We start from the raw sequence: 24,364 nt of genomic DNA on the forward strand, positions 1-24,364 counted from the left end.
CTGGATCAAAACCAAGCTGCCAGTTGTTGGAAGCTGCTGGGGTGTGGCAGAGCCAAGGCCAAGCTCATGGGCTGCCGGGCTGCAAAGCACAGGCACAGCTTTGCTGCTCCCCTTTGTCAGCATCTGTCCCCTTTTGGAGGAACATGCTCCCGTTTGGAGATCAGTGCCCTAAATATCAGTATAGTTTAGGATCAGACCCTGTATTTTCAGTTAACATGCCTGAATTCTGTGTGGAAACAATAGTTTAAAATAGTTTTAAAAATATAAATAAATGCAAGGGACATGTATGTCTGGTAGTGTTTTCCACCTGCAAGAAAGTTTCAAACCCTACTGAATTCCTAAATAAACAGAAACAATTGAGTGCACCTTTGATCCTCTCCCTGTTCCCTTGAAGAGAGGCTTCCTTGCAGATGCCCACACAAATCACATTCGTTTACTTAATATTTCTGTCCTGTCAGCCATGAATATAGAGCAATCTGTTTTAGGAGCTTAATTTCCTTTTAAATTGAACTGCTGAGGCAAGATGAGGTGGGAATGATGCTGCAGGAGATCGGATTCATCTGTGCTTTTCCTGTGACCTGGTGCAAGTGCCGGGTCTGCATCTTCACAGCACCTGCTGCTGTGTATTTGCCAGTCTGCAGGTCGAGGACATGATGCTGCCAAGCTGCTTTAGTGCCTTTGGACATCCTCAACAGCTTGCTGTCCTTTTCTGTGTGACAGCTGTTAAGAGATGTACAGTTTTGTCTAAGTTAGTTGCTTGTCACTGGCCTGCTTGTTGTGATTCAGTTTTGTTGTATTTTGTAAGCACTATGAGTTGGTTCCCAATCGTGTGAGATTTAGGAGAGTGGGAAGGCATAGCTAAGGCACCACTGTTCATATTGTGAGTGCTGCTTTGCAGTGTCAGACAGCACAGAGACCACAATATAGGGGTGTTTTGAGATCAGGATTGGTTGTAGACAGTGGTTGTAGGGCTCCAATGAGAACATTTGTAATCATCCACAAATGGAAATGTTTGAGTGTGTCCACTCTGGTGCCAGAGTGGGCAGAGAAAGCTGGAACCCTGCAGAGCTAGGCTGGGCTGTGTGTGCATGGAAATAAGCATCACCTTCCTGAGGAGTCTGTGCAGCGTTTACAATAAGAGTTTGTACAGAGTGAACAGATGTCAGCAGCAACTGCTCAAATCTTTATGTTTTAAATCCTGTGTGTGCTTTGAAAAGTGTCCTTTATTCTGGTTGAGGGCAAGGTGCCCTTCCTTGATCGTGTTGAGGTTACATCAAACAAAGTGACGATTGTTAAGGGCAAAGTAAGGTAAATTATCTATTTTGCTCCTGTTTCCCTGATTTTGAGTCTGATCTTTCAGTAAATAACAGTTTGTACTTTAATCCGTTCTCTCCTGTGAAGGGTGGTGTTGAAGGTACCTGCAGTGGGGAGAGAGCAACTCGGAGAGACAGAGGTGTTAGTTTCTATGCTGGAAAAGACAGCAGAATGTGACTTAAATTTGAACAAAGATAATATTAGGGTGGTTTCTAAGCCTGGTTCCCAGAGAACTACACATTTGTTAACTGAATGTTTCTTGTTTCTCTAGTAAGAGAGCCTTGACCTGATTTACATTTCATGGTCCACATAAATGTGGAGACACTGCCAAAATGATCTCTTTCCTACTTCTATTTTCTAATATTCTCTTTCCTTCCTATAATTACAGATATTCCAGAAAATGGAGTGAAATGTTTTTCCTACTGTTTGATTATTTGTTTCATGCATATGCATTTCTGGGACACACAGTTCTGGAGCATGCAGCTGAGTGCACAGGCCTGGAGTCTCTGCAGACTTGTATAGCTTTGAAGCAAAGAATCTAAAGCATAAGTAAGATATTTGCAGAATTAAAGAGAATTTAGAGGAACAGGAGTAGAGATTTAAATTCCTGTAAATAAAATCCAGTCTCAAAACCAGGGATAAGTTTTCACCTTCCTTCTGCTACCATCTTAGAGATGTTTATTGGATGCTGAATGGAGATATTTACAGAATGAAACTGCTCACAATTATAAGGAAAATCACTTGAGTTACTGGCTCCTGTTGATGTTCACTCTAATGATCACAATTCAGAAGGGATTTATTAGTTAACAGTCTTGAGTGCTAAACTTGCAGACACATGGCAGTGCAAGAAAACACTGTACATAAGTTGGATAGCTTTATTTTTGCAGCACTCTAATTAGGCACCTTCATAAAATAGACATGTGAATTTTCAAATCCAGTTCCCAAAATCTCCTTGCTCACCAGCTGGAACATATCTAGGATTCTCAATTCAAACATCTCAATCTGCCACATGTCTTATTTTAGCTAAGCCTCAGCTTTTAAACTTCAGCAGCTATTAGAAAAACGTTACCCTGCATCCTACAGCATCCTCTGAGTCCAGGAGGAAAGTTTGAAGCCATGAACTAATTGTGCAGGAATTTAACAAATCTTGTCGAGATGAATTCAGCCAGGAAAGTTTGGGGCTGGCTTTGCTACCAACGCTGCTCTCTCCAGAGAGTCCCTCCCCATTTATTCTGGAGTTGCACACTTCGGTAAGGCAGGAGGGCAGGTTAACGTAGGTTAATTCTCAGGCTCTCGCCTCCCCTGGTGCCAGTAACCTACTTAGAGGAGCGGCAGCGCAGGCTCAGCGCGCTGGGAGGATTGGATTGTCTCGCCCAGCAGTGTGGCTGTGGCTCCTCTCTGGCAGCCAGCTCGGGTAGGGATTGACGCTGTGAGCCACAAAAAAACCTCTGGTGTGAGGGATTGACATTGTGAGCCACAGAAAAACCTCTGGTGCCCAAGGACGGTCAGGGGGCCCCACGCACCTGATTTTTCCGAGCTGTTGAAACAACAGGCATTGGAAGCAAGGGAGAGGCTTGTGTAACAACGGGTGGTGTGTGCCTTGGGCTCTGAGTAGAAGCGCACTTTGCTTAAAAGCTTCCTCTCAAGCAGCCTCCACAGGTTCCTTTAAAGCCAAATAGGACATGTTTTTCTCTGCAAGGGTGGCAGGCAGAAGTAGGACAGGGTTTTGTCCTTTTGAAGCATTAATACAGTTCACAAAAAAATGAAGTGCCAGAAGATACAGAAACTTTAAAAAATACGTTGAAACTTTTGAGATAATTTATTTTTTATTACAGCTAATATTGTATTTGGTGTAAAACACAAAACATGTTTTGATATATCCTTTCCCTGGTGAAAAAGAGAACAAAAAGGAGAATCCATATTTACTTTTAATTGAAACCTTCTGAACCCTAAATATCTTTTTTCCATGAATGGTAGTGTTAAGAAAGACATTTCATTCCTAAAGCCCAACAAAAAAAATAAAGTGTAGCCAGCACAAACTGCTACTGTCTTCTGAAAGAGCTTTAGCAAGTGTGTGGGACAATAAATCACCCAACATCAGTCTTGGCACCTGTGCAAATTTGAAGAGGAATACAGCATCACTGTGGTGAATCCATTTTCTCCCGCATGAAATAGAAATCATCAGCTGTGTTAAAAGAGCTACTGCATGTGCAGTGTCTATATGATTTGCACAGTGATTTAAATATCTGCAGATCTCAGCTCTCCAAGGAATTTTGTCTGTTGTGACTCACATCTTATGTTGTAAATTTATCTGTAAATGTCATCTTTTACTGAGGTATTTACAAACTTAAAATATTTTTCATAATTATTTGTAAATATTAGCTCTATTGTCAGCAGCAACACATTGGATTGTTTTGTCATAGAAAAGCGGGAGGGAACCACTGTTTTGGCAAGTGAGAAGCAAATAATTCAAAGTCAAGTGTTGGATTGGAGTAATTAAGTCCAACAGCAGTAGATAGTCAGAGTGAAGTTCAGCAGTGATATTGTGGCTGCTGAAGGCAGCTGTGCTGCATGCATGTGTGAAGTGCAGTTTGGTGTTCCTCAGAGAAACCTTCCAACTGCACCTCTTGCATTTACCAGGTCCCGTGGAAGCCGGAGGAGTTTGGTGTGCAGCTGCTTTTCCAAAGTGTCTGGCAAGTGCTTCTAGAGGGTGAGTGTTTAGTAGATTACCTGCATGAGCCTGTAGAAATTTAGCCATTGACTGGGTAAATTGCATTAAAAAGAAGCCATTAAATCACTAAGCAAAATCTCTTTTGAACTTGCCTAGTATCTAACCATCTTCTGCAAGAGGACATTGGCAGGGCTCCTGCTCTGCTTCTTTGAACTCATGCACATGTCCTTGTGCAGCTCTCAGTCCTGCTCTGTTCTCCCTTGCCCTCTACATGGTCTGGGCTTTTGTGTTGCCAGCTGTGCTCCTCATCCCATTGTTGCAGGCTTGGGCATAGCTGGGCTGCAGTTTGCTCTATGGGCAAGTACACTGAAAGCCATTGGGTTTTTGCACTGCTTTTGCCTGTGTGGAGGTATTGTACCTACAGCTGTTCTTTCGTGCTCATGTGTGGTTTGTGCCAAATGCAGTCATTGCTGATGATTAATGAATAGTTTTGGTTTACACTGTAGACTGTGTCCTAGATTATAACTCAGCTCTCCTATATACAAGTCCGTAGCAGCACTGTGAGCAGCATGATGTAGAAAGCATCCCAAAGGACAGGATGTATGGGCACACAGCTTCTCTTGTTCCTTGCCAAACTACCAATGCACACATAGTTTCATCTTAAGCAGAGCAACAGCATTGCCTGAGGCTGTAACTACCATCCTTGCTCATAATGGCCTTGGGATCCTGAGGTGAGCTGAGTGCCCTGGTACCATTGTGAATTTGGTGAAATCATTGCATCCAGTTCAGAAAATCATTCACGTGCTGCTTAGAACCTGCACCACTTATTTTATAGAGAAGTGTTATTGAATTAAGGTCATAAATTTGTGAAGTGAACAGCAAGTTTTTTGTTTGTTTCAAAAACCTTTATTGCCTTCATCCAAGGATATTGTCTATCTGTAGTATAGCCTTTGTGGTGACAAATGGTTTTAATATTTGTCCCAGTTTGTAGCTTTTTTTTTCTTAAGTCAAGCATGGCAGAAATAGGAGTGATTAATACTGAGAAAAGTTTGCAGCTACCCAGGCTCAGAAGTATTCATCCTGTCTTGGAGTATTCCACTTTCTCTTTTCACCTTTTCAAATAAGCAGATTAGATTTTGCCTGAACTAAAGACATTAAGACTTCAAAAGATGAAGGTTTACTTTATTGAGCTCTCTTGAGAAGAAGCCCAAGGTCTAGGCCCAGTCTTACTTTTTATGATGGTCTGTCCCCACTGTTTCACCACTTTCTAACCTTCAGGGAGAAGCTAAAAAAAGAAGAGAAAGCGAATGATATTTTTGCCCTTGGCAAAATGCTTTTTTTCACTTCCTCACTGTCCTGCCCAGCACAAACCTGTCTGAGGAAGCCACTGGTGGGGACTGAGACTGAGATGACTTCAGATGACTGACAAGGTGGTCAGGAAGTTCCAGCCTAAATTACAGCCCTGTGTGTCCTCAAAGTGCACTGGTGTAATCTTAGGGAGCACAGTAAGAGGTTAGGACAGAATGAGGAAGGGGTCATGAACATGCATTACAAAGGAACTGCGTTTGTGAATATGAATATAGAAGCTAGAATAAACGTTTCAGGAGCCCACATGTTTATTTTTTTAGGTATGATAATAATCTCTTTCTAGGACTCTCAAGATTACCTCACCAGGGTTTATATGTGTTTGTAAGTTTAAACATAGTATAAGAAACAAATGCCACACAAGCCAGCTCAGAATTTTTTCTGTGGATACACTCAAAATTACTTCATGGAAGAAGCAAATTTTTTTTCTATTAAAAATGGCATGAATTTCTAATATCAGCATGTGTCTGCTTGTTTCTGCATGTTCCCCAATCTTAGTCAAGGGAAGAGTTATTTGGTATCAATATGCAAAAAGAAAATGCAGAAAGAAAAATAAAAAATAGAGGAAAGCAGATGATGTTATCAGGATAGCAAAGGGAATCCAAAGGTCTGTCAGCTTGGTCAAGAAAAGCTGGGAGAAAAATTTTCTTCTGTCAAAGGAGGCTGTAAAAGCATGCAAGCAGGTGGGACAGGTGCCAGAGCAGGCAGTGTGAACTTTTGGATCAACACTAATAAACTAAGTATTGTACAGGTGCTCTGAGGTTTGATTTCACTTGGAGGAGAAAGTGACCCATTTGGTAAGCCTTTCTCTTTTCTTATTATTCACACTGCCTTGTTCTTAGTGCTTTGTCTCACGAACCAGAGGTGAGGAACTCTGGGGCGGCAATGCCTGATGAAGCCTGGACTCTTGTATTGCCCCTATATAAAGAGAGATTTTGGGTCTTGGAAACCTTGATGTCTATTATTGTCACAAGCCATGTGAGACAGGTCACGTGGAGGCAGTGACTGATCACAGCAGGAGCTCCATAGCATCAGCTGTCTGGACACAGAAATGATCTGTGCTCCTCCTCCCTGCTGATCTGTTTTCCGTTGCTTGATAGTTAAGTGTGGCTATAATACATAGGGAAAGAAAAACAAACTCATGCTATACAGCCCATTGTTAGGCTACCAAAAAGACTCACTGTCATCCAATTCCTTCAGCTTTGGACTGCTAGTAGACTGTGGAGCATGGCTGCTATATCTTATTTTCAGTTGTTAAATTGCATCAACAAATTGCTACCAAAACTAGGACCTGAGGATGGCAGGGGGTGGTCTCTGAAAGCAGGAAGAGGATAAGGGGGATAGGCTTTGCCATCAGAGTGTTACTGAAGGCTTTGTGCAGTTTGGCTGAAACGGCTCAAGAAGCAGCTGGCACCAGAGTTTCCCTTGTAGCCAGGTTAGAACGGGTTGGGTGGGAGCTTTAGAGGCTGATGCTTCCCATCTCATCCATGTGCTAGCATATGCAGGAGAACAGTTCTTAGATGCTGTGTGACTGGCAGCACCAAAGTGTGAACACTAACTATTCCTCCTCAGTTCAACCACCTCCATGTATCCTCCAGACACATCTCTTTTAATCTTACTTTTTTCTTGTCCAAAATCTCAAAGGTGACTTGAGTCCGTGAGGATGTGCTGGGCTAGTGGGGCAGAGCTCCCTCCTCTACTGTGCTGCTAGTTTATTCCCTTCCTGTGCACCATGCTCAGGATGAGCACGGTTGTTTGTCAACAATGAAGCTTCAAAGATGTACAACTCAAAAGTTGTGCCTTGCTTAGCTTGATGTACAGTGTGTGCTGCACCATCCCCTTACCCAGCTGGAAAACCAGCAAAGTACAGGGAACTGAGGAAACCTTGGTGACAGCTCAAACTGAGACAAATACTTCAGCTGTCCGGTGTCCATTCCTCGCCATATGCTTCAGTATTTAACAGTCTTATTAAATCTAAAATAAGTTTCCATGGCTTTATAAAGCTTATTGTGTTTTTGTTGCCTCTGGAAGCTGCTTGGATTATAATTTGACCAGTTCGTGCCCAGGTATTAAGGTCAAAAGCAGCTTCTTTAGTTGTGTCTAATCTGTGGTTCTTAGCCCACATTATTAATGCTAATAATGCTTTTTCATCATAGTCTAGGTCCCATTCCTCAAGAAGAAGTTTCCATATCTTTAGTACTGGGTGGTTCTGCGCGGAAATAAAGTTTCCCCTATCTTCAGTGGGGTTTTTCCTCTATTTTCAGCATCTCTCGTTTCTTCTTTCACACAGCCCTTTGGCTGTGACTCTTGCAGCCTTTGCTGCAAATTGGGCTCTCCCCACCTCTTTCTTTCCAGCTTTTCACTGTGGGGACAGGCTTTGCAGGCTCTGCCCTGTGTCCCTCTCTGCTCTACTTGTGGGCAAACCTTGGACTGTTCGTCCTTGCAGTGGGGGCACCATGAGACACAGGGGGCCGTGTTTGAGACAGAACACACACCAGGCCTCTGGCGTACATCAGCCAAACAGCCTGTTTTATTGCGCGGAGCATACTTTTATAGGCAATTTAAAGCTCTCGCTCTAAACAGTCATTGGTCTAATCTCCACACCCTCTGAACCAGTCAAATGCGTGTATTTTAGGAGAGTTGTTATTGGTTGAAACATCTGTCAGTCAACCTAGAGGCTGGTTTATGGAACTGGGCTGGGTTTCTTTTTATATAACCAGATTAATGTTAAGTACAAGTCAGCTTGTACTGCAACATCAAAGCTCACACATTTTCTCATAAAGCAATAAATAACCAAAGTAAATGTGTCTGGATGCTGTGGAGGATGACAGTGCTATGCCACTGTCCATGTAGACATGGGCTGTGGGCTGATAAAGCAGCATTTTGAGTAGTGGGATGTTTCTTGTGGTGTGGCAAATGCTCAGTCACCCTGCACGTGAGGCTTTGAAGTTTTCCTGTAGGATTAGTAGGCTTTGAAATTTTTGCTTAGTATTAGTGAGCTTCTATCTGCATAGGACATCTCTGGAGGCCATTAATAAAGCTCTCAAACACATTCTGCTCATCCAGCTTTAAAACTGCTGTATTATGAGCAATAAAGAGGTCCTGGTGAATAAGTTATTCCTGATGCAGATTCTGATGGGGTGCTGTCCTGCTGCCAAAACTTCTGGGCTGGTCTCCAGGTGTTTTAGCACTGTTCTAATTGCTTCTTGATTTCAATTCCTGCTGTTTTCTAAACTTTTTTTTTTCAAATATCTGCTTTTCATGCTGTATTATTCTTCTCCTTTTCTTCTCTTTTTGTATTCCTGATCCTCTTTTCTTTCTCGGAGTGTTTTGCTCTTTCTTTTTTGCATCTTTCTACATCTCTATTCTTTCTATGGGGAGGTAACTTGTGACTCTTTCCATTGCAGCTGCTCAATAGAGCAGGGATTTCTTTCACAGGTAGGTGGTTTGAAGGGAAAATGGGTGGACTACACCTGAGAGAACGTGATCCCTAGGCTCCCACTCAGCTACCACTGCTCTTCTGGCTTTGGCATTTCAGCTTTCCTCAAAGCCCAGCAATAATCAAAAATGATGCAAAGTCCTTCTGACCCTGGTTAGGGTAACCCTCTGAGGTTACCTCCGTGTGCCAGTATTGAGGCTTATTCCTCCTGAAAGCCCCCACTGTGATGACCTCCTGAAAAGTATTTTCTGCACTGCTTAAGTTTTAAGCACTGGAACATTCAGAAGGGAGAGAGCTGGGTCCCAGTGCAAAGCCTTTGGAGCACATAAACCTCACAAAGGGACTATGTGTTTTGTGTTTGCTACACAAGTTCTGTACTCTGTCTTTTTTGGTGAGGGATTTTTTCCTTAATGATTTTCCCACACCACTGGTTGTCTTGCAGGAGCCAAGAATTATGCTCATTGCTTTTGATTAAGAATCACACTTTTCCAGTTCTTTCCATACACTTCTTCTAAAGATTATAAAGAGATTTGCCAGAAGCTATTAATTCTTCTTAGACCATCCTCCATGTTTTACAGAATTCCTGAGAGATGAATGTGCTTCAGTAAGTGCTGATTCACTCTTTTACTGATTTCTGTGCTGAAATATATACCAATGTAAAAGATAATGGTAGCAGTTCCAGTAGTGTTACTTCTGATTAGGTAGGGCCTTGCTCTACAGATGCTAATTGCCTACGCTGCGTTAAAACTAGAAAATAAGTTACATTAATCACTAAAAATTGATTTTAAATAGTTTCAAAGTTATAAACAATTGATCAATAAAGGTGAGAGAAAATGTTGGGGCCTTTGGGGATTTAGCAATACATTCATTACATTGAACAAATTCAATACAAGGAGTAAATCAATGTCTTAACTTGCCAGCAATTTAATGTAATATTTAATAAAAATTGTCCCACATAATAGTCCAGGCCACACTGATATTTCTTTCATGTGGTATATGAAAAATTACTGTCCTTCTCCCAGTGAATTGCTGTTTGATATTTTCTGCAGAAGAAAATATGAAATAATAATGAGAGTGTCAAACACTGCCCTTCCCCTAGGCATGTGTCCAGCTTGCTTTGGTCTGCAGCCTACTTGCCAATACTTCTCTGCATGCCAAAACCCTGGACTGGTGAGAGAGAGTCCTACAGAGTGCAATACAGAATGGCAGCCCTGAGCCACCAAGACCAACAGCGAGATAGGTGCATTGTATGTCACAGAAAAGGATTGGATAAAATAATTTAAAAGTTAAAATATATGGCAATTTTTCAGAAAGGAAAAAGTCTGTACTGGGTGATACCTACTAGAATGCACAAGAATGCGTAAGGTTTATGGCAGTGGATCCCTGACCAGGGAATAATGTACACTGACTCCAGGATTGCAGAAGGTTGATCAAGTGCTTTATTGTGCTATACTACATTACCCTATACTACTATTTGAAAAATCCCTTTGCCCTTGCCAAACAATCCGCTTCAGCTTTGACCTAATTGGTCAATCAATCAAAACACCATCACCAGTGTCCAATTAAGAAACTATCTTTTGGTAAACGATCTCCATAACACATTCCACATGCGTACAACAACAGGTGCGGCAAGTGGAGATAAAAATTGTTTATCATACTTTTTTCTGAGCTTTCTCACAGCCTTCCCCAGAAAAATCCTGAGAAAGTCTATGACTCTCTCTGTTCAGAGGATATGTGAATACCACATTTATGTGCTCCAAAGGCTTTGCACTGGCACCCAGCTCTCTCCCTTCTGAATGTTCCGGTGCTTAAAACTCTTAGTGTGCAGTATCAGTCTCTCAAATTCTTCAGAACAAAGACCTCAGTTAATCTCAGTTATCTTTTCCCGGATTGGTTTTTCCATGCCCGTTTTGCCCTGCATCACCCACACTGCTCACAGGGAGAGCCAAGCCATCCTCACCGGTCAGAGGTGGGAGCCTCTCTGGTCTGGCCTATCTGGGATCCTTTTGTGAGTTTTCTTGCTGTTTTCTCTCTCTGATAAACATAGGTTAGTGCACAGTAGTGTGGTTTCACCATGAGAAAAGCAATGGCTTCTATCTCTTGAATTCTATTCAAAAACACTGAATAATGACTGAAGTGGATTTCCTATCCCTTGCTGAAACCCTTTGCCAACTATGTTAGTAGTGACAAGCACCATGTTCCATCTGTCAGCACTGTTGCCCAAGTTGGCAGGACATGCTTCTGATCACAACTGGTCCAGGAGAATGTCCTCCCTCTGCCCCCCAGCACAGGGCATGGTGTCCAGGATGTCTGATATATAATAATTTGCTACTCTGCAAAGATAGCTTTAGACATATTCTCTTCATGGTCTTTAATTTCTTCACATTTGTTCTCCTTGAAAGAACAGCAATGTTATTTAGCTGCTGTTCTCTGTTTATAAGGTACTGCTATGTTATTAGGTCAGGGAATTCAATCAGGAACAGAAAAATTAAATTAGAACAAATGAAAAGTGTACTTTGGAGGAGAGAAGTTCTAACTGCAAGGAGATGTCAGAACATACAGAACAGCTTAACACTTAGGTGTGAGATAAGGCCTAAGTGTCTGATTTTATCAGCATGTCTGCAGAGCACACAGAGGTTATTGAGGTGGATGCAGGCACACTTGTTAGCGTGACTCCAGCAGGAGCAGACAGAAGGGGAGCGTTTTGCAAGGTTTTGCAGTCATGACACCATTACTGTTACCCTCCTCTGTGCTGCTAAACAAAAGCCAGGGCACGAGTGGCTCCTCTGACAGTGAACACTTTCTCCTGCTATGCTGCCATCCCTGCAGTGCCCTCCATCCACCTCCTACTCTTCTCCTGAACCAGAATGTTTACTGCACGTGTGCCAAGGAGACCCTGCCAGCCACGCTGCTGTGAGGCCTGGATTCGGTCTTACGAGGTTGTGGCCAGTGAAAACACAGTGCCACTGTGTCTCTCTGACCTGGCTGGGCCTTCTCTGTTCTTTGTTGTTCCCCAGGCATGTGATCTTTGCGACACTAAGTTGTTGGATTGAGAGCCTCATGGGGGTCTGGTTTGGCTAGCTCTGGACCCCAGCTGCAAAAGACTAGAGGCACTCTTTCTTCTTGGGACTACAAGTCCTATAGTTTATTGTGGAACCACTCCAAGGATGCCTGGGAAGGAGCTGTTCAGGAAAAGAAAGAGGCTGGGATGGAGCCATCCAGGAGAAGAAAGAGTTTCTCATGGCAGGAGATTTTAAACCTGGGGGAAGGGGGGGCGGAGGGAAGGGACTACAGCCAGTGGGATACAACTGATGGGAGAGGTGACGGGAGGAACCAGCCCGGAGCAACACCACCATCAAGGGCTTTGGAGGAGAGGGGAGAATGGAACAAACCATGTGATACAAACAAACCACTTAGTGCAATGTAAAACTACTAAGTGCAAAATTCCAATCACCTGGTGCAAAATAATAACTAAATAAACTACTTAGTGCAAAAAAACACCTAGTGACACCAGTGGAGAATGTGTCCTCAGAGAAGCAGCAATCCCTACATTGTGTGAGTTTAACAACCCTCTGCTCCCTTTCTCTTCTAACTGTTCCTGTTATTACAAACCAAAAAGGGGAATTTATACATCAGGCAAAGAGCACTGACTGCTCTATCTCTGTACTTCGGGTCTGGACTGTGGAACCACAGAAGCTCCCTATCCCTCATTTAACAATGGGCAGTGGTTTCTGGAAGGACTAGACCTCCATGTCCAGTTTGAGCTCTGTTGAACATTTATCACTAACCTCTAATGGCCATACACCCGGCACAGCCACTTGGATGTTATTTTTATGTTGGTTGCTGCACTGCAGTTGGGGTTTCAATATTAAGACCAGAGGCTGAGAAGGAAAGAGCAATCAGTCCTGCTGGCACATGTTCCCTGAATGACATGCTGAAGTGATGAATTTAAGCTTTTGACATGTTCTTCAATGTAATAATAATACCAGTGATTACTTCAGATGACAGCAAATTACATAGGACAGGGTCCCCCAATGCTTACTCCCTGCTACTGAATTAGTTTTGGTGGTAATATTTCACTTGATTGAAAAGTAGCGATTAAAACCTGTATGGTGTCCCATATTTTCAACCTCTTCCAAGAAACAGAAAATCAAGCTTGGGCTGAAAGTGGGACATTGACATTCAGGTCTGTGTGATGACTGCCTTGGGAAGAACTGGTGAAGTTGCACTGGTTAGGAGTTGCAACCTCAGCTAATTGTGTGGAAATCAGAGGCAGGGAGAAATCACAATTTTTCTTTCAACTTAAAGACCAAAGCCTTATTTGTAAATGTGTATTCCAACAGTGCTCAACTGCAGGAGATCAGCAAAAAGGTGATTTAATAATATTTCTTTCCATAAAATTTCATATATCGTACTTGATAGTGGGGTAGAGCTTGAGGTTTTCTTGAGGGTTTTTTTCCTTGCTTGGTTTGGCAGGGAGAAGCAAGGGAGAGCATTTTGTTTTCTGAAGTTGATTCAGTGCAAGCTTTAGTTGATCAAAAAGCCCAAGTTGCAAGAAAGTCCTCATCCTCTAAAGCTAGGCTGATGAAAGGCATATAATGAGGACTTCAAAGTGCTTAATGAGAAGCCACAGGCAAAAAGAAAACTTAAAGAATGTTCTTCTGCACTGGGTCAGCTGTCATGTGATATTTGTGCCATGCCATGATGCAATGTCAGAACCGGGCTGAATGCAATCCCTTGGGCTTTGGTATATGGAAGAATTGCTCTGTATGGCTGGGAAGACATTCCCTTGCAGTCACTGTCTTGAGTTAAACTGTCCCTCCTAAATCTATTGGGAACTAGAGTGTTTCATGGAACCGGTGTGAAGGTGTCCAAAGCAGTTGTAAGAGGGCAGGGATGGCAGAACACTGTGCTTGAGCAACGGAACATTAACTTTCTTTATGGTTAGCAGCTGTGGCAGCAGTTTCCATGTTTGTGTGACTATTTGGCTTCAGAATTCAGAGCTCATTTTGTTATGCTTGCATTTCTCCCATGGTCTGTGTGTTGTGTCCTGTTTAGGTTTCCCTATGATCTGATCTGCTCGTGTGAAGGTGAGCTGAGTTGGGTCAATTGCAGGGCCCACGAGTGAGATCAGTGCTGCTTCCCTAAAAAGTTTCAGCTGTTTTTTCTTGACTGCTGCTGATGGGTTGAAAGTGGTGAATCCCCTCATGCCAGTTACCATTAATTCCCAGAGAAACAACCATTTCCTAGAGTACCCATTAATTTGATGAAAATTTGATTTCAAGACTTGTTCTCACAACACGACCAGGGATGATTAACGGGTGTTGGCACAGGGCTTGCACCACTTATTTGACTCTTATGAGTCCTTGCAGCAGGAAGAGATGAGTGCAGTGGCACAGAGTCCTTAGTTTTTTTGAGATGTTGACCTAAGTGAAAACTTTTATACTTTTTTTGCCTTCTTTGTTTTTTGGGGGTTTTCTGTGGTTTTTTGTTTGTTTGTTTGTGTTTTTGTTTGGTTGGTTGTTGTTGTTTTGAGGGTTTTGCTTTGTTTTTTTGTTTGTTTGCTTGTTTTGCTGATGCTTTCTTTTGACAAAGAAAGCAGTAGCAACGAGGACCCTGCAAGTCCTTAGAGCCCCAGTTGATTATTGTTTGAATGTGGAGAAGTTAGCATTGTTTTACCCAAGAAAGGCATCACACACTACTGGAACAAAACTGACGCCAGCAACTTGTACATAAATTACACATTATTTCTGTGGGCCTAATCGCCACACATGCACTGGCCATTCTCCTTACTTGAGACACATAAATTGCAGAGAAGGGTCCAGGTGAAACCATGTATTAAGTTTCCTTGTGTTTTCTGCCCCAAAATCTGCTTCTGTTAAAGGTTTGCTAAAGTACTGAAAGTACAGATATTAGTAAGAAACACACCTTTGAATTATTATTGGGTTTTGGAGGGATTTTATCATTGCCCTCAGTTAACACATGATTACTACAAATTGTGGTGGTTCAGTACACACTCCCACAGTGTCAGAGGACCAATCATGAGTCACTCTGGTGCCCATGGCTTGCCATGGAACTGCAGTCACTGCTTTCATGGCTAATGCAGAAACAGGATTCTGCAAGTTTCTTGTACTTCCTATGTGACTGATAATGTAGGCAAGAGATGGGGATGCTATAAAGCCAGAGTTTTGTGAATGTTTATTTGCTTTACATGAGCTAGTCACAGACCTTGTAATGTTGTCTGAGGGGTGGCAGATGCATTTATAGATTGGGAGGATGTTGCTACCTAAAACTGCCAGTGAAGATCTTGAGGGAAAAGGAGAAGTCCAGAACTGAGCACACCAAACTTGTGTGCTTGGTCAGTGCCAGCAGCTGAGAAGGGAAACCCAAGGCTGGAGTTAAATATCAAGCTGAATTAGGATTTTGTGTTGTATTTGCACTCATTTGTTCCTTCTTCTAATAGAATCACTAAAACAATCTTTATCTGAAATATTAAGCCCTAAATATTTCCTGCCACTGTAAATTTGCTGTCACTTTTGAATTGATTAGGCACATTTTGGAAATCAAGTCACATTCTTAATAGGGGAGAGGTGCATATTTCCAATATTTATCATACTGTATTAGGTGTTTAATTAAAAATAGGTTCCCAGAGGATTAACCAGCTTTTGCCATGTTGATGGCAAAAGAATATCCATTAGCAATTTTTTGCAGGTAATTATAATGTGGAACTGGATGGCTTGAGGCTAATATTTTATGATAGCTCTAGTGGGAATGAAGAGAAATATAATCACTCTTCTTGCTAAGGGGAGAAGACAAATTAAACAAGTACATCTGTTTGCTTCTGCAAGTTTCCTAGCTTGGTAAATTAGGACAGAATTTGTGTGCATGTGACCCAAATTACTGGGCTGAGCTCTGTGTCAGGGAGTGTGGAGTTGGCTGGCGGCTCTCGCTGCATGCACTCCTACAGACACTGGCTCTCCTGCGCTCCTTGGGGAGCTGGGGGACTTGATTTCCATCATCTGGTCGTCCATTAGGTTAAGCCAGACCAGCAGGATGAGATGTTGCCCTGCTTGTGAGACATACAGCATGGCTGGCAAAGCAAAGTGTCTTCCTCTCCTTAGGTAACATGCTGCCTATCCAGGTGTGATTTTCAAGAAACAATTTTACCCAATACAGCCAGCAACCACTGATTGCTTTGATATCCCTGTGTCTGAGCAACCTTGTCAATGTTGGTTGATCTTAATACCACTTGTGGCGGCTGGTTTGAGAGCAGAAACAACGCCTTGAGAGATGGATGGGCATGGAACACACTTGTTTCAGACAGCCCCAGCCCAGACCTGGTCCCACCAAGCTGCTCCTGTATGAAATCTGCTTCCATGGTAGGTCTTTCGGACAGATTGGCACACATGCCACGTCTATTTGCTGCTACTCATGTTGCTGCAAAAGCTGCAGATGAATAGGTTTTACTGGATCAGATTGTGAGAAACGATCTCTCACTTTTAAATTTCATATATTTATTAAACCTTAATAAATACAACAAATGGCTGAATAAGGAGAAAGAGCGGCACTGTGAGCACAGAACTAAACCACCAAAGCTCACCCACAAATGGCTGCTCCACCTTTTATACTGGAGGTAGTGCATCAGGTAACTCTAACCCCTCCCAAAGTCTGTCAGTCAACTCCTTCTGTGCCGCCCATTGGTGGAGATCCCTTTCTTGCAGCTTCATTGGAGCGCAGGCGTTGCCATGCGGCGCCTCCTGGTAACAAGCCCGCCCTCGCCCCAAGTGCCCCGGCTACCGAGGGCATCCAGCGACAGCAGTGCGAGGAGAAGGGAAATGGGGCTATGGGGAGAGCATATCACAGGAACATAACTACACATCTGTAAACCTTCTCTGAACATACACATAATATTCATCCCTAAACTGTGAGAGCTAACCATTGCATTACCCATCCATAACAAGGTCCTCAATCTTCTAAGTCCTGCAGCAATCCTTTGCTGTGGCTAATGCCTGATGTCTCATGTGAGAGCAGAGGGACCTGCTTCAGCTGGAAATATTCTGTATGTTATCTGTCTGCAAATCCAAGAACTAAGTCTGATGACTCTCTGGGAGCAGACTTGTGAGAGACATTCATGAATGTGGATGTATCTAATCACTCAGTGAGTCCATGGAAATGGGAGACCTTAAGGTGGGAGAACTTGACGCTGTTCTGACAGGTATTTTATTAGGTGTCATATTCAGGGGAGATGGAGACACAACCTGACACTCCAAGGTTCATGCAGCAGAGAGAGCTTTTAATGCCTTACACAGCTTTTATATACCTGATTCAAAATAATCCACACTCAGACCTGATTAGCTCTGATTGGTTACCTCCCAATTCACTGACCAATAGCTGCCTGGTTACATTTTCATCAGGGATTGGGTCTCTGTAGCCAAACCCCTCCTTCTTTCAGGCTTCATATGCAAGCTGTTTCACTGTCATAATTAGGGGCTGAATTAACAATATATACATATTTTTTAAATTGTTAATATTTGGTACTGACCGCAGTGGTAGCTGTCTCTGCTCTCATCATGCCCTGTGTAGGGGGGTATGTTTACACAAGAGCCTGTCTTTACTAGAGCTACCAAATCCAGGGCAAGGTGGCTGAAGTCACTCATGAACACTGGCTGGGGAGTTTAGACATGCCCTGAAACACTTGGCTCAGCATTTTATAGGCATTAGGCTGAATGAGTTGATATGAGGAGAAGGAGAAAACAGATGGGAGAAAGCATTTATGAAGCAGCTGCCCGGTAACCAATAATTTGGTACATTTCCTTCAGTTATTCTCATTAAGCCACAACGTGTGGTTGTCTCATTTTATGTGAGATGCATTGAATGTTCAAAAGATTCAGCTATAATTACACAAACACTGAAAGAGCAGAGGCATGTGCTCTGTCAGGAATAGTTCTCTCTCTTTGTGTTGTGGAGTACAACAGCCTGATGCAGCATCCTTCCTCTATAGCCATCTCTTCTCTTTGAATTCTTCTCTGCAATTAACAGGGAAATGTGAGGATGATTTACAATGAGAGTTGTTTAAATCTGAGGGCTCTGTATGGAAGATTTGATTTCAGATTCGGACACATACGTGGCAGCTTAGTATGGTAATGCAGAATTTATCAATTAAACTTGCTTGATTGTCTGTAATCTCTGTTCCAGGAGAGAATTTAATCTTTCATTCTGATGACAGCCAGATATGTCACATCTTTCTTGCACTATTCTGAGACCCTTTACACCTCAGAAATATAAGGCTGAATTTTTCTAAGAATTCAGAATAAAACTTATTTTCCTGACTGTGTTGCACAGTTTGTTAATGATGACGAATGTTTATGATATTATATTAATGGTTCATTACCTATGAATGTTTATGATTTTATGTTAATGGTTCATTACCTGTGTACAGTAGTCCATTACTACCATCTTGCCTGCCCACCTCAAGTTCCTCACCAAAATGCAAGCTGGCTTTGCCAGGACTCTGCTGTGAGATTCGTAGGGAGAGGCCATGCCATGTGAAGCATGTCTCTCCTGGAGCAGGAAGATGACCACAGCTTTGCTATGCTTGCCTGGCCCAGGAGCAGAGTGGGAGATGCTGTGAAGCTCTGCTTCTCATTCCTGGTCCTCTAAATCCACCTGCAGAGAATTTGATTTACACCAGTCTCAGGCAGTAGATGTGAACACAATTCCCAGTGTATTGCATATAAGCAGTTTCCTTAGTGACTGTGTGCATTGAAGGGACGAGGTGCTTGATGAGGAGAAGTGCCTTGAATACACTATTATATGGGCTAGGAATTCTACGGGATTTCAGATGTAAAAGACTTTTCTATGACAAGACTTAATACATAATCTTCTATATACTGCCATGGTGAGCAAGCCTTTGTTAGGTCTGCAGTTCCCATGAGGTAAGTTAAGGCCTCAGATACCAGGTCTGCCTGTAGGAATCTTGCATCATTTTTAACCTTGGGTGAAGAGAAACCTGGAAACCTTGAATTTGTGCAACTTTTGCCCACTTGTTCTTTGGGCAGAATTTCCAGAGAGTTTCATTCCTTCTGTGATTTTGGATTTTGGAGTCAAGGGCAGAAATACTGGACTGTTGGCAATTAGACATTCATTAGGAAGAGCACAGTCCCACGGATCTGGGACAATTTCCACCATTTAAGTGGTACTCAAAGGAACTCTTTAAGCCACTAGCACAGTGAACTCAAAATGGATTTAAATTTTATTTCTGAAAACCTTAAAAATACTGATGTTAGAAAATAGTAACTTTCTAGCGAGCTTCAATTGGGGTAATATGCAGATATGGTAATGTGGAGATGTGCAGAAAGTCCCTTTACCAGTGTCCACTCCATGAGGGTGTCTGAGACTTTGGGGATGTGGCAGCCAAGTCTCACCTTTGTGTTGCACCCAGAGAAATGAGGATGTCCCCAGACCCTGAGAGAGCTCTGCTCTCCAGTGAGCAACACAGTGGTGGCTCTTACCTCTCGGGTTGTCTTTGGTCCTCAAACACGAAGTGTTTCAGCTCCTTTGTCCATGCCAACAGCCCAGCCAGCCCTGCTGGCTCACTGTGCTTTCCTCTCTCGAGCTGGAGGCTGGGCCTGCTCCATTCTGGCACTGGGTGCCGTGGGAGGTGTGTGTGTGCAAAGCCTCTGGCTCCTGCGGAATGCAATTACATTGATCAGGAAGAAGCAGAGCTGTGTGCTTTGAGTTTAGCTTTTCATGCCAGAATTGTTACCTGCCAAATCCATTAACTCTGCAGTGCAGCTCAGGGTGCTTTAAAGATTTAAATAAAATTGACTGAAAGCCAAAACTTAAGTACAGATGAGTGTTATTTACCTCCAGTTCTCCCTATAATTCTTATTTTGGAGCTAAAGCAGCAGCAGTAATTTTCTCCACCTTCTAGGGATACTAGTCTTCTATGTTAAAATTTAGATCAGTTGTGTGTCTGCATTGCCCTGAAGAAAAGCAGGATCCACCTGGACACAGGTGAGGCCAGCATCAAGGAGGAGTTCAGGGCAGGAGCTGGCACTGAGGAGAGGTGGGATTGCAGTTTCTGTGATGGCCACACCAGCCTGTGGCAGGTCAAAAAGCTGCATGGGCTGTCCCTGCAGGGGCTCGTGTGAACAGAGCTTTGCTTTCAGCCACAACATTGTACTGAGTATTACACAAAGTCTCTAATGGTTTCTGAGAATGGAGCTCTTCCTCCACAGACGTATATATACAGCAAGTTCCTCCTCTGGCTATTACTCATACCTATTTTTTATGGCACCTATATGAGTTTTAACTTTCCTCAAGGAGTGCTCTTTTGTTTTCCTCAGCAGAAGATTACATTGGTTGTTCTGAGCATGGAACATGCAGCTGTTCTTATGGTGCAGGAGTGATAGGGAGGAAATCCAGCCCATTTCCCTTTTTTTCCCCTCATCCTTTGTAATATCCAAAGAATGAAAAGGTGGATTTCTCCAAGGGAGGGCATACAGCCAAAGAACAGGCTAAGCCTCAGTAGACTGATGTTGCCCATCCTGCTTGTTTTGCTGCAGGAAAACTGTAGCTGAGCAGCACCACATGGGCACTGGTGGCACTGGCAATGGAGTGTAAAAATCAGTTCTTCCCCTTTTTCAGTGGTGTCATACATAGACCTGATGGACCTCAGGCAGAGTGCAGTCATGTCTACCACTGGCAGCCTGATCTTTCCCAGGAAATTTAAAGATGTCTGAGCCAGTGACAGGGTGCCCACATAGCGAGGAGTTTTTCTGTCCCCTTGTGCCTGCTGTGCTTTGGGCTCATGTTACCAGAAAATTACTGATTGTGCAGAATATGGAGCAATGGATGCATAACTAGATTAACAGAGCCAGCACAATGTGCAAGCAATTCTTCCCATTTCTGGAGACAGAAATAAGCAAATGTCAACACAGGACAAGATATTGCAGCTACAAAACTAGTGCTGGACTTACCATGACTCCTTATATGTTTTCTGCTCTGATTACAAGTACATCTCAATGCTTGTTATCTTTACTGTATACATTGGCCAGAATATGTACAATTTGTTTCAATCGCTGTATTTTGTAAGTTTAGAAGGCAAAAAATCAGAAATTAAATTTGAGGAGACTATAAAATTTAAGCCACTTAGGGACAGATTTTAATGGCTGTAATTTCTGATGATAGTCCTCTGTCCTTGTTGAATTCAGCAGAAACTAAGTGCTCCCTGCATTGAAGTTTGAGGGCCTAAAGTGCTAGAGTTGCTCTTTAACTATTAATTAAAGTGTTCTGTTAAGATGGTGAAATCATAATAGATATTCTGCAGTTGGTATAATTAATTATCTGATTTATCTAAGTCAGAAATTGTGGCTTTGTGAGAGTAAAAAAAATTATTACTAGCTTATTGTTATGTCTCTACATCACAGCCTTATTACTTGGATACAGAAGGTTATTATTAAATCTATTTATCTGTAACCTAGTTACATGCCTGAAATATTAGTGCCAGGCACTGCATTTCAATAATTAAAGGTAGATTGTTTTTAAAAACTAAGGACATACACAGTCAATACTGACCCTAGTTTAAATCTTTATTTTTAAAAATATATATATGCTAATGTCAAGCAAACTAGTTTTCTTTTAGCTTTGTAATTTTTAGATCCTTTTCACTCTATCAAGTTATGCTAGTCCTCAGCTAATTGGTACTAATGTGTGCCTGAATAGATAGAGAGGAAAAATATTGGTTGTCTTTTCTTGAAAAGGCTGGTCTTCTTTTTCGTGTTTTGAACAGTACTTATTGATGCCATTCAAAGGCATTCCTTGCTGAAGGATGAGAAGTTTCCAATAGCCAGCAATGATTCAGCACCACATTTGTGTATAACAAGAGAATCATCATAAATACAGTAGCCAACAGCAAAGCATGTCTGTAGTGTCATGTTTTTGTGGAATAAAATAAGGAATGCTTCATGTATGAGACATCAGCATAGCCATGCTAGAGGCATTTTGGGGAAACTGCAGTCCCAAACTGCCATTTAAGAGCGAAGTAGTTTCTGTGAAAAGAATTAAGTGTTATAAGCATTAAGAAAGTTAGTGTTATGACAATCAAACTGATCAAAGGAAAAAGAAACTATTAACAGGAACATCTCTGAGTTTTACTGAATTTGTTTATCCATTCTGGCAAATGCCCATTTGCCACCTGGTTTATCTGTTCAGGAAGGTGCTTGGAGAAGAGATGCAGTACATTTCTGCCCCAAACAGCTTCACACTCTGTTCAGAGGGCCCATGCACAGATCTTGGGACTTGCAGGCAGCATCAGGACAAGAAATTTGTGTAGCCTCCTTTTAAATACATTTCTCCACTGAGATTTTAGAAGAAGGAGCATGAATTTTAGCAGAAACTGTAAAAAAGCATCCCGCAGGCAGGGAATTCTTTACTCCCACTGTGTTAGCTATTTCTGTGCTACATTGAGCAGAGATTTGAAATGCAATGTTGGTCTTTTAATAGAAAACTAACTACAAGCAAGAAAGTGGCAGTTGCCGTATCAAGGGCTTACATGCCCCATTGGCCCTAATCTGTAAAAAAATGAATCTGTAGTAGCTTGGTGGACACAAAGATCCTGCTCCTCTTGGTCCAGCTGCGGTAGCTCTTGGGGCTGAGCGCAGTGTCATCCTGCAGAGGCTATTTGTCCTGGGAACTTTGAATACAGAAAGCAGCAAATGCAGCTCCAGGATATTCTGTGGTACATGCAGAATGCACCTGTACATCCTCGTCTCGTCCTTTCTGTTTCTGCCTGGGGTAATGCCTGTCCTCTGCCAGCTCCTCCTGGGAGTGATGCTGGTCCAGAGCTGCCCAAGGGCTTGAAGGCTCAGTGCATCCCCCTGTCCGTTCATGTTTTATGGATGGAGGGGAGACCATGAGCATCCTTGGGTCTGGCACCCATGGCTGGAAGGAAGCAGGATGAATTTTTTCTACTGCCCAGGTTAAAACAAGCCAGGACACCAGCCAAATCTTAAGGCAAGTATGCAAGAGTGTAATGTGGGGATTTTGTAGGTTAGGTTCGTAGCAGAAACTCAAATGACCACATAGGGTATGTTCATAAGAAAGCCAGAACATAGAAAACTAGTGATGTGTATGCATAGACTACATTAATTTTCTGGGCATTTCTACTCCATAATATCAGCTGCAATCATTAAAAATTTAATTATCTGCTTTGGCACAGGTACAAAATAATAATCCTGTCTTGCTTGTCAAAACTGAGATGGTGGCTGATGGCAGCTGTGTGATTGTCTCTGCCCCAACCATGAATTTCATTAACTCCATCAATGTGACAACTGCGGAGTCCTGCTATTGACAGGAACTCCATGGTAAATTTGCTAAATTCCTTGGCTTGTGCTGCTGCTCAGCTCTGTTGTAATACAAAGATATTTTAATGAATCCTAGGAGCCAAATGATGTGTACCATAAAGACTACTCCACAGTTTTTCAATCTTATACAATACATAGAAATTAGTCATTTAGTTCTTGAAAGGGTAGAAAATGTGTAGAGTTCACATCCCCAGTGAAGCATGGTTCAGTGTTCATCATGATATAGTTATTTATCAGTGACTATACTGGAAGAAGTGTTTGAATTCAGCACCTCTGCCATTTCTAAGAAGAGCATTGCTGGGAGAACTGTCAGCTGCTTGATACCAAGTTATTTGTTACGTCTTTTTATAATTCATAATATCAGCTCAGCCTTTTTTCAAACAAGTCTGACTTGCTTCTTTAAACACTTAATAATCTTCACAGAGGCCCTCACCCAATAATGCAGGCATATATTCCTATTTGAAGGAGTTATGTTTACATAGCAGTGAAGATTAGGAAGATTAAATGTCTTAATTATTAGCCTATATGTTTTTAATGAAAAACTGCAGGTGTCAGTGTTGGGGGAAGCAGCAAAGCTCCTTGGTGTCACAGTCACTTCTCTCCAGGAATGGGGCGCTCGCTGTCTTTCCACATCATCAGTTGCTCCAGCTGTCAGGCCAAAGGGGCATCAGTGAAGAAGCCCAATTGTTTCTTGAACGATAATCCTGTCCACAGATGGTGTCAGAGGGTAATGAGAGAAGTGCACTCTTGCTGTGGCTGTCCCTGACTGCCCCTCTCCAAAGGGGGAGACTGCAGAGATCAATGCTGTACATCTCAGTCCTATCCAGAGCTGATTCCCCATCCCCACAGCAGTGTCTGTACAATGAAAGCCTGCTGTAGCCAGCATGGAGAGATGGAGTTCTAGGTGTGCTCAAGAAATTTGGGGTTTTGGCCAATAGTTACAGTAATCTGACTAATGAAAATTACAATTTGACACACTGCATGTGCTGCCAGAAATGACTGCAATATTAATAACTGCTAACAAATGCTATCAAATACCATGGCTATGACTTTTACTGTGATCCACTCTCTAACAGTCAAGGCAGGATCTCTGGAGATGGGCTTAGGAACACCAAATATTGATCTGAATCTTGCATTACTCCCTACGTCCCTTTGGTAGTTTGTGTGTTTTATCTACTCTTAACTTTATTTAAACTATTTTTGCAGCTT

General features: G+C 42.4%; 1 protein-coding gene across 2 annotated transcripts in view; it reads left to right on the forward strand.

Moving 5' to 3' along the window:
- KCNIP1 (potassium voltage-gated channel interacting protein 1) overlaps window positions 1–24,364 on the forward strand; it is a 168,569-nt gene that overhangs the window by 10,818 nt on the left and 133,387 nt on the right. Inside the window, exon 2 of one of the 2 annotated variants that reach the window (XM_059483980.1) lies at window positions 3,955–4,024. The exons of the other annotated variant lie outside the window; for it this stretch is intronic. The gene's annotated coding sequence lies outside the window, so the exon portion shown is untranslated. The remainder of the gene's footprint in view (window positions 1–3,954; window positions 4,025–24,364) is intronic. 2 annotated transcript variants of the gene reach the window in all.

Source organism: Ammospiza nelsoni, chromosome 16, assembly GCF_027579445.1.
Source record: "Ammospiza nelsoni isolate bAmmNel1 chromosome 16, bAmmNel1.pri, whole genome shotgun sequence".
NCBI lineage: Eukaryota > Metazoa > Chordata > Aves > Passeriformes > Passerellidae > Ammospiza > Ammospiza nelsoni.